Below are 8,643 nucleotides of genomic sequence, written 5' to 3' on the forward strand. Positions count from 1 at the left end.
TTCGTGACATTCGTCCACAGATAGCAAAATGAAATTTTAGACCGTAAGACCTCTGTAAAAAGGCTGTTCGGGAGGTCCGGAAGAAGATTATCGACGAAAACTTTATCCGGATTGTAAAGAACGTGATGGAGAGTCACCAATATCACACTATATCTCTTAAATACCTACAGTTTTTTGTTTTAAAACAAAAAGAAGAATATTCTTTACTTGTTTAATAGATTTTAAGCTCGGCAGGAAATGGTGTTTGGATGTTGAGTAAATAAGGTAAAACAAACTGTACAGGTAATCTTGGAAAAATGTTGAGAAAATCAAAGCTCAATCACATATTTTTTTGTAATGCGTGTGACGTCGAAGATTTTGCTGCTCCGTGACTCAATGATATGTCCTGATAAATCACTCAAAATTTACAACATTTTGATATGAAATTTTGAAGACCATATAAGTAAAGATTCCTTTATATTATGTGTGACATTTTGCCCGATTATGTCGTCAAATATTTTTTCTGTGCAATAAGTCCGCGTGATATTTTAACGGCCCTCCTAAAAATCCAAAAATTATGCGATTATATTTTGCGTAATAACTTTTTGCTCTCACTAAAAACAAAACGTTAAAACGCAAAATGAAATAAATCTAAAAGTATGTTGTGACATATTTTGGTATTACATTCTGCGTTCATTCCAACTTGAAATGTTAAAACGCAAAATGCAATAATACCGTTTTCCTTTACATGTGGCGTTGATACATGTATCACATTTCCGCTTGAAACAAGGCATTGACTAAAATGTTTTTATCGTGTTGGAATTTGGGGATTTTAAATATTAAAAAAAGATCACCCAAATATATATATTACAAACAGTTAGTTTATTTCTATCGTACTGCGTTTCCGGACTTTACAGAAAATAGATTCTTGGTAGGAGATTATTAGCATATAATCATATGATTGAACCATACTCTAAAATTACTGAATGTATCTCATCCAAATGTATTTCTAGGGCCTTGAAAACCTAAACAATTCGTTCAATTTTTTTAATTGGTTTTGTAGTGTAAGAGCTAATATAGTAAAAGATAAGTTTTATAAGTGACAGAGGAAATTCAAAATATAGAAAATATTGTCCAAAGATTTCATCCAGCAAGCAGGGGATATGGATTTGCTCACTGAGGATATTTGATGTCCCGGATATAAAAGTTCTTTTTTACGGCTATCTTACTAGCTATTGTCTTGCCACCTACACCGATACGTAGTACTGTCCTTTGATATTTGAATCCGACATGGCACAACCCTCGAATCAACGTATTCCTACATTAATATAATTTATAGACTCAGTCAGGGTCTTTGTATTATTTGAATTTTTAACTTATCTACTTTAAAGTGTCCAATTTTATTGCTAATATAGTGCTCTTTGTCATTATCGGAAAATGACGGAAAAATATGTGAAGTGTATGAATAATTAGCATGAAAAAAGTCAGCCAGCATTTGAATTAATGATAATTTGTATTTGTTGACAAGGCCATTGTATTGATCATAAGACTTAGAAAATTTTGACTTGAAACGAGACTGCTGATAATCTTGTTTCATCAACTTGTTTGACAATAACTTATCTCGTCATAGAAATTGTTCATAAGTAGAGCATGCCTTGGAGTATTGAATCAACTGAGAGATATAAACCATGAATGCAGGTGATCATGATGAGAGTGTGTTCCGGCATAACTTAGGAAAATTATTGAAAACGATTGACGATTGAAAAGATAAAGTGTCATTACGATTTTCATAAAGTTTACTTGTTTGATGTGAATGTATTCAAAGTTTGAAATGTTTAAATAAAACATGTTCTAAACCCCATAGGTTTACATTTGTTTCATAAGAACATGTAAAAAGAGTGAAAAATGCATTGCTAGATAACAATATAATGAACCAAATTCACAACACTGATAACATGTAAGGAGACAATCATTTTGCATGTTAAAAGTTTTTAATGAGTTATCTGCCCTTGATATAAAGAAAAAATTTTGATTTCTAAAAATTTCTGCTGTAAATATATTTTTTTTTTATTTCATATTTTAATACAGAGGTAGTTTATACATATTTTCACCGATAGATTTGTTTGAAATTCAAATTACTTTTTGTAAAATCTGATAAAGACATGCGTTGCCCATAGAATTCAGTGTTAAATTCAAAGTGCAATTAATTGGACAATAGTCAGAATTTTGTTGATCCCTTACTTGGAGCATTTTTATCTACTAACATATTCAAAATACTACCTTGATTAAACATGTTGGATCATTCATTTATTAGGTACAAAATATGGTCGTTATACATTGAATACCTTAAAAAAGATATTGATAAAAAAAAATTATTATGCAATACATAAAAATAGTTAGGATAAGCACTAAATCACAATATATCATATCTGAGGTGAAACTATTTATTAGTTGGTCTTATCCCAGCTGTAATTAACATTATTGAATGTTATTGTATATTTATGTGCTTTTGTTCACTTTCCTCATTTATCTGGTCAATAAATGACATGTTCACTCAACTCAAGTTCTTATGTCTTCTCTAGTGGTTCAAGCAACAATACATGTAACATTCAAGCTACGGAAAGCCTTTTTTCATTTTATAAGATTTATTATTATTAGTGGAAAAGTTGTGGATATAAAAATTTATCTCATACGAAAGACTCGTATATTCAAAATAAGTGTCTTCTTTTATCAAGGTACTTGTATTGGCTACTTAAATACCGATGTTATCCCCCAGTCTTCCTTTAAATCGTTTTTGGAGAAAGTAAAGCCTAACAGATCAGTTGTTGTTTTAAGATTCCTTTAACATCTCCAACAATGCTTTCTTACATTAAAGTACGTATGCCTACCTAGTAATGCAGGTGTAACATACCATGGTTCAAAAATGAATGTACAAGTAGCCTTGCCTAGCACGTTTTGTACTGCCACCATACAAAGAGTTAATTTTCACGATCCCATGATCCTTAAAACTTTCAGTCAGACGTTCGTTTGATATAAACCTCTAGCAATTGTCACATAATGTTTTCAATACCGCAGATAGCAATATTTCTAAATTTTTAACTCGATCTATCTTCTTTCGAGGTATGTCAACATCAACAGTGATACGTCATCAAGTTATACGTCATCAATTCGAATTAGAAATCATTCATGTAGTTTCACAGGGGAAGTCTAAAAAGTCTTGTTAAAACGAAAGTCGTATGAGATGAACAGAACATCTATAATTGTCTGATTTGATATTGGCTTTACAAGGAGTTGAAATGGTGTATATTCGCTCGGCAAGCCTTGCAAATATGTTCACTATTTCAACTCTTTGGATAAATCAAATCACACAATATAGAAATCCTTTATACATCTTTTTTTATCCTTCTTATAAAATGAATAATGATTCTAAATGATAATTAGAATGAATACAGGTAGAAACATTCATCGATTTAAACCAGAAAAAAAGAATCATCTGGTATCCCATCATTCACATAAAATAGGATTTTATTCTCTGTTATGTCATATACGATGTCCGAGAAAGCTGAAATTGATGAAAATACGAATATTCTACCTGGTAATTTTTGTTATTTTTTTCTTCTGTTGTAAAACACTTTTTCATTAAAAAAATAATAGAAAAAAGACATTCATAGCTATTAAACGCCTGCCTATATTTACACAATTTACAGATTTCATGGATCAGTATGAAGTACACCTTGTGTATATAAAATATTAGATAGGTCATCTTGTGCTTTATGTTTTCAAAGGGAAAATTAAAATAAACAAAATGTTATCCCATTAAAACTGAGGAAATGCTGTAGAATATTTAGCTTTAACACCATTTTGTGTCCCCCATGTATCCCAACAAAGAAAATTAATGCTAGTTAAAAAACAAGCATTAATTTTCTTTGTTACAAACTATTACCAGTGAAATGTGTTTATATTTTCAATATCATAAAGGGGAAGGGGTCAAATTCGGCATTAAAATACCTTGTCTTTCGTTGCAGTAAGATCATATCTTACAATTGAATTTAATTGACAATTGTATGATAGGTGTTCTGTTCTAATTAAATTGTATTGTTATTATTTTATATATGCTTTGCACAATATTAAGTATCGTATTCCGATTGGCGCGCATTTCCAGTCGATGTTTGTGAGCCATGTTTTGTTTTGTACAGGTGAATTTGTAATTTTAACTTACCATACGTACATGTACATGTATTACTGAAAAGTGAATAAACATTGACCAATGAATTTCACTATACTAATTTTATGCATGTTTTTGATTACTCGTACAATATATGAAGTAAGAAACCTGCCAAAACAATTTCATTCTGTATATTACACATTATTTAGTACACATCATTCTTGTTTCTGTTTGTGACATGATGGTGTCAACGTTTCTCTCCTGACTATTTAAAGGGGGCAGAAGTTAAATTTGAAGTATCATGAAAGTAAATATATTGTTTTTTAAAAGATGACAACATTGTAATATTAATCAAGTGTTTTTATAAGACAACTGTGTTACGTGTCGCTTTTCCTCGAGACAAGGTGACAAAGTTACGGTATATTAATCAGTGACAAGGTGACAAAGTTACGGTATATTAATCAGTGACAAGTGACAAAGTCACGGTATATTAATCAGTGACAAGGTGACAAAGTTACGATATATTAATCAGTGACAAGGTGACAAAGTTACGGTATATTAACCAGTGACAAGATGACAAAGTCAGGTATATTAATCAGTGACAAGGTGACAAGGTCACGGTATATTAATCAGTGACAAGGTGACAAAGCACGCTATATCTATCAGTGACAAGGTGACGAAGTTACATTATATTTATTATTGACAAGATGACAAAGTTACGGTATATTAACCGGAGACAAGGTGACAAAGTAAAAGTATATTAATCAGTGACAATTTGACAAAGTTACGTATACGGTATTTTTAACAGTGACAGGGTGACAAAATTAAGGTATTTTAAGCAGTGACAAGGTGACAAAGTTAAAGTATATTATAGGATTAAACGTTCTTTTTTCAGAATTTATCGATGTGTAAACTGTGCCTTTTAACTCACAAACTGAATAAAAGTTCGAAGCACTTTTATGTAAAGTTTGTGAGTAAAAGGACAGGGTTTACACATCTATAAATTCTGAAAAAAGAAAGTTTAATTCTTATAATTCCAATTACGAATTTTTAAAATTATTAAAATTATTTCTCTTTGAGGCCGCCATACAATCCGTTATTTTTGTACGGCGTAGGAATACTTTATGCCACAAAAAAATCGTATAGAAGATGAATATCGAAAAAATCTAACTGAAATTGTCAAAACAATTAATAAGTAAACTTATAAAAACTCAATAAATGTTGTTTAAGTCAACAAATATCGCAAATACGCGTATTCTCCAGAATAATTCGTCCTGGACCATTTCCATGTTGAGATTAACAACAACGCTCAATGACAAAGTTGCAGACCGACGACGTCCTCGATTTGCTTTGTTTGTTTAAAGATTTAGGGAGAATATGGGATCTGTAGGATGTAAATATATAAATTTGATACTAATAAGACAAGAGTCTGAGGTACGTTTCTTTTACCTATCACGATACCAATTAACTGAGCTGATATGGAACGTCGAGAAAGTGACAGCATGGTCATCGACTTTTTAAAATTCACACTCGTGATCCAAGAGTAAAATATGCATAATATTCCCCTCTGTCAGTCCTGTTTATCTCCTGTTTTGCTTTTTTTATTTCAAGTTTTTTGTAATCATAATTTAGCTAAAACGGACTAGAAGTATCTGTTTTCATTGTTTTCACAACAGCCTATAAGCTATGTCAGGAAAGGAGTTCTGATGGAAAAATTCATTGATGTGTAAAATTTTTCATGAATTTGTTCTCGTCCAATCAAAACACAGGGAATCAATAAATAAAATTAAGACTGGAATTATTAACCAGTGACTAGGTGACCAATTTACAGTATATTACTCACTGACAAAGTAACAAAGTTACGGTATATCTATCAGTGACAAGAGACAAAGTTACAGTATATTTACCAAAGACAATGTGACAAAGTTACGGTATATCAATCAGTTACAAGGTGAAAAAGTTACGATATATTAACGAGTGACAAGGTGACAAATTTACATTATATTAACCAGCGACAAGGAGACAAATTTACGATATATTAACTAATGACAAGGTGACAAGGTTACATTATATTTAACAGTGACAAGGTGACAAAGTTACGGTGTATAATCAGCCACAAGGTGACAAAGTCATGGTACAGTAAAACTCGGTTATAGCGAAGTCCCTGGGACCTGTGAATTTAATTCGCTATATTCGTAATTCGTTATATCCGTATAACGAATTCATATAACCATTATGGCGAATTCGCATTATGCATGTTTTCTTTCATTTATTACTACCAACTATGTTAGTGAAGCAAATATAACAAAACATATCTTCGATAAGTAAGGTTTTCTAATGAATTGAGTTTTATATACAAATGCTAAAAGGAAATAAAGTAAGTTCAATTTATCATTTTTTTTATAATCTTTGAAAGTTCGTTATAAAAGATGTAAATTTCATTATATTTTACCTCAACGGGATTCAAAATCAGTTCGCTATATCCGGAAATTCATTATATCAGAGTTCGTTATAACCGTAAAATTTTACAAAGATTTGTTAAGAATTTTGTTGGGGACCCAGGAAAAACTTCGCTATATCCGTGAATTCGCTATATCCATGTTCGTACTAAACGAGTTTTACTGTATATTAATCAGTGACAAGGTGAAAATGATACGGTATATTAACCAGAGACAAGGTGACAAAGTTACGTTATATTAAGCAGTGACAAGGTGACAGAGTTACGGTATATTAACTAGTGAAAAGGTGACAAAGTTACAATATATTAACTAGTGAAAAGGTGACAAATTTACGATATATTAACCAGAGACAAGGTGACAAAGTTACATCATATTAATCAGTGACAAGATGACAAAGTTATAGTATATTAACCAGTGACAAGGTGACAAAGTTACATTATATTTATCAGTGACAAGATGACAAAGTTATAGTATATTAACCAGTGACAAGGTGACAAAGTTACATTACATTCACCAGAGACAAGGTGACAAAGTTACATTATATTAATCAGTGACAAGATGACAAAGTTACGGTATATTAACCAGTGACAAGGTGACAAAGTTACGGTATATTAACCAGTGACAAGGTGACAAAGCCACGGTATATTAACCAGTGACAAGGTGACAAAGCCACGGTATATTAACCAGAGACAAGGTGACAAAGTTACGGTATATTAACCAGTGACAAGGTGACAAAGCCACGGTATATTAACCAGAGACAATGTGACAAAGTTACGGTGTATTAATCAGTGACAAGGTGAAAGAGATACGGTATATTAACCAGAGACAAGGTGACAAAGTTCCTGTATATTAATCAGTAATATTATGAAAAAGTTACGTTATGTTAATCGGAGAACAGGTGACAAAGTTACGGTATATGAATCAGTGACAAGGTGACAAAGTAACGGTACATTCACCAGAGACAAGGTGACAAAGTTACATTATATTAATCAGTGACAAGGTGACAAATTTACGGTATATTAACCAGAGACAAGGTGACAAATTTACGGTATATTAACCAGAGACAAGGTGACAAAGTCACGGTATATTAACTGGTTACAAGGTGACGAAGTTACGGTATATTAATCAGTGACAAGGTGACAAAGTTACGGTATATTAACCAAAGACAAGGTAACAACGTTACGGTATATTAACCAGAGACAATGTGACAAAGTTACGGTATATTAACCAGAGACAATGTGACAAAGTTACATTGTAAATGATTTATATTACAATAAATAATTATGTTACAGTGTAAATGATTTATATTACAATAAATAATTATTACACACCGAGAGCAAACCCATGTTAAATATCTGATTTTTTCACCACCGAAAATCAAATTGTTTTTAGTAATTAAAATTATCTTTATCCATGAACATTAAATATATATAACTTTTTGAAAAAAAAACGGTATTTTTATTAATGTGTTAAAAGCATCATTCCGCTACAGAATTCACAGGAATATAAAGTCATGTTCTTATGAAAAAAGTATGTCTTTTTGGGTGGAGTGGATTGGTTCTACCTGTATAAAAATGTTTAGTTTTCAAAGATTGACTTTTACATAATGAATAATTTGAATAAATTCGTGGTTATATGTCATTATTTTTTATATAATGCAGCGGTAAGTATCTATCAAAATATAGTCGGACTTCAATGATTGTTATTTCAAAATCCATTTTCAGAAGAACAGCCGATCAGATTAAACATGCCATCCGACCAGATTTATACACATTGGGAAACGGGATAAGATTAACAGTGTACAGTATACCGACTGATCAGACAATAGACTTTAATAAAATGTGTCCACCCTCCCCGGTTAACTAACAGGAAACTATACATACACAACGTACCCTGACAGATTTTAATGATCAATTATTTTTACAAAACTTAAATTCAACGTAAGCATATAACAAATGAAAATTATAATTCATTGTAAAAGGACAATTATTTTGATAACCATTGTGATACAAAAAGAATTTAAACTGAAAATGATATTCC

Source organism: Saccostrea cucullata, unplaced genomic scaffold (assembly GCF_032062105.1).
Source record: "Saccostrea cucullata isolate Sc308-1 unplaced genomic scaffold, CSIRO_AGI_Scuc_v1 ctg560, whole genome shotgun sequence".
In the NCBI taxonomy this organism is placed as follows: Eukaryota; Metazoa; Mollusca; class Bivalvia; order Ostreida; family Ostreidae; genus Saccostrea; species Saccostrea cuccullata.